This window comes from Acyrthosiphon pisum, chromosome A1 (genome assembly GCF_005508785.2).
Source record: "Acyrthosiphon pisum isolate AL4f chromosome A1, pea_aphid_22Mar2018_4r6ur, whole genome shotgun sequence".
Taxonomy (NCBI): domain Eukaryota; kingdom Metazoa; phylum Arthropoda; class Insecta; order Hemiptera; family Aphididae; genus Acyrthosiphon; species Acyrthosiphon pisum.
Window position 1 is genome coordinate 164,244,530 of NC_042494.1, and position 3,265 is coordinate 164,247,794.

General features: G+C 32.8%; 1 non-coding gene across 1 annotated transcript in view; it reads right to left on the reverse strand.

Moving 5' to 3' along the window:
- Positions 1-654: 654 nt before the first annotated feature.
- The window catches only part of LOC100161848, a 4,471-nt gene continuing 1,860 nt past the window's right edge, over positions 655-3,265 (reverse strand). The window contains exons 2-3 of the transcript XR_003839265.1: positions 2,889-2,924; positions 655-1,103 (exon numbers count right to left, since the gene is read on the reverse strand). This is a non-coding gene — a transcript (uncharacterized LOC100161848). The remainder of the gene's footprint in view (positions 1,104-2,888; positions 2,925-3,265) is intronic.

Sequence of the window (3,265 nt, forward strand, 5' to 3'; positions counted from 1 at the left end):
TAGAATCCCTCCTTGCGGAACGCCAGCTCTGATGCCTGCTATACTAGAATATGCAGATCCATGACGGGGGGTATACATTTCTTAAGTTTGGATAGCAGCCCTTCATGCCATACTCTATCAAAAGCTTGCGAGATGTCAAGGAATGCACATGTGCAAAATAACTTAACCTATTACTTCCTGACTAATAAATTCTTGAAATATAATACCAGTACCATGTAAATATGTTATACAGACATATTGAACATACTGAATATGATTGATCAGCGTTATAGTTAATTGGTATTCGGTGCTGAATATTGTTCATTATTTAATACCAATATACGAAACAATGAAAAACAATTTCAATGTTACAAATAATTTATAATTATAATTTTAACACAGCTTTTGAATAATTAGATGGTTATTACTATTATTAAATAACTCTTTGAAGCACGGGTCATAACTAAATATTCATAACCTAAATGCACAGAAACTTTTTTAAAAAAAAAAGTTTGAAATTTTGCAAAATACTTATAGTAGTGGGTCAATAAATGATCTATTTCCTTGAGGTGGTTAGTAGTCATAACCACCATGCAAAAATATAAAAAATTAGGTGGTCAATGCAACTCGCCGCCATGCTTCAAAGAGATAACTACCAAATAAAAAGGAATTTTATTATAATTTATAACAACTTTATTAATTTAAAGCGAGCTGCCTAAAACACATAGGTTGCCATAGACACAGCGTACGAAACAATACACATATGATATATATAATTTTATAAAGAAGACAATACATTGTTTTAAAATATAGTTTTAATAACAGTAATATTAGTGATACATTATAAAGGATTGAATTACATATTCTTAAATCTTGACGTTATTGTTGATTTTTTTATTTATCAATATTATAATTATAAAATGTTTTAGCACACCTGATGCTATTACAAATATTATTATGTTTTATAATAAATTATATTAAATACATAGCTTAGTTTTGATATTATATTGATGGCGTTTTAAATGTGATTCCGATGCTTAAAATCTTTGCCAAAATGCTAAAAATATTTTCCTGTACATGTTTTATATTTATTACACAGAAAGAATGAAACGACTGGTACAGTTCTAAAACAGCGAAAAAACATGGTATTAGATTCGTCGATTACATTTATTAGATTGCCCTACAACAAACTCGTAGATCTCGATTGTATAAATATATAATATAGGTATGTATAACAATTTTTACCGCAATCCATGCAATATATTACTCAACACTAAGCGATTGTAATTATTTTTTTGTCACGCCTGCACCGAAAGTTTTGTTTTCGATAGCTGTTGAAGCGTTGGAAAGCGTCCTTTTTCCGTCCAGTGGGTGGTAAAGTGGGACTTCCTAATAGTGCCGGGTTATCCCAAAAAATGGCGGGTCTTAAAGTGAAAACCCCCAAAAGTGCTGCGCGCACATTTCACGCGCGTATACACCGCACAAACAGACACTGAAATCTATACCACCAACCTTACAAAACATACACTTTTGGTTACATCTTATATTCATATTATAACCTCCATGCGTCACGCTTAAAATAAATAAAACCAAATCGTTTCTTTCAAGAAATATTGTTTTCGTAGAATAGTCTAGTTGTTGCACAGACCCCAGCCTGCATTAACTTTGTCGTGATGGCGTGATAAATGAACACAGAAGCGTGACAAAAAAGTTTGTGTTGCTTACTTGCTCGCGCGGGAAGGGAATTTCAGTATTGGGCGAAATAGGGCCCTCGGCTGTGCCTCGTGCCACACACGTCGCCGTAGCCCGCAACTGAAATAGCTCACTTCTCGCCTTTGCCACACGATATACTTTTACAGTGAAAATATTGGAATATTCTACCACCAATAACTGAACAATTGTTTTTTGATTCTCTCTTTTTTTTTGATAAATCTTACGAATAATTTTTACCGAGACAAAAAAATGTTATTAAAAATAATTTTAAAAAGTCAAAAATTACACAATTATATTATATTGCCAAACGCATATGACACTACAGACTTCCGAATTAACATGTGACCCCTGGACAGGGATAACCGGTTATTATACGCCATTTCCTTGTACTGGAAAAACTATGAGGTTATTCTCACCCAATGCATTGTTTTTTTTACGTAGGAATGGGTCAACATTTAACAATTAACTTTACGGCCGATGCCAACAAAGAATTTACTGGATCGCTTTTTTAAGTCCCTAACTTGAGCCGGGGGGAAAGAATGGTTTCATGGTTGAAATATACAGGTTATTGCGTATTGACTCGGATTGCTATCATCAGAAATAAAATGGCTTCGTAAAGGGATATCACAATATAAATTTTTATTATCATCAAAAACAAGCTGACAAAAGCTAACAAATTCAATATTCCCGTGTACGTATACTTGATTATTATCGGTTCCCTTTACGCTTCCATTTTTGTTTTTATTATCAAATATTTGATCTAGAAAGGGTATAAATGCAATAACCTTGTATATTTCAACCATGGACCAACTCCACTTACCCAAATTATTATTTTTTATTTATCATATAAAGATTCAATATAAACAGTATTTGTAACAGCATTCAAACACCATAATCTTATTTTACGATCGGTCACGACCTATGTGGCTCTGTTGGACGTTGATCATATAAACACTACATATTGTTAAGTACCTATAATTACAGTAGGGGAACTCAGGGTTAGGTTGACACAGTTATGGTTTACACATTTTTTAAATATAACCTACTGCTTAAGAAATTCTGCAGATTATCGGTAATATCGTTATTTTGATATGATCAATTTTCCATCTTACCCAACACGTCAATTTACCCCGAGCTCCCCTAAAATTAATTTTAAATTTTTTTAACACACACGTCCTATTAGGCATTATACATACGATTCATCAATAAACTTTTGTAACTTCTTGCTAATCCTGTAAAAATAAAACTACACTGTGACAGTATTCAATTGTTTTTGGTTAATCTACACTCTATACATCATATACCTAAGTCAATAACTCTTTAGATTAAATGTTCAATTGATTCAAAAATTAATCATCAGGTGAAACATTTGTAACGGGATAAACCGTCACTGTATTAAAATGGTCCTTTTCAGGACCACCAAACACAACAGTATGGCAACATAATGCGACACAAGTAATAGACGCGACATATTAGAATAAGTAGTTTACCAACAGGAAAATTTCACGGAAATAACAAGCAAGAACCACATTAACAAAGCGAACACCAACGGGTCGAGGTGTGGTTATTGCTT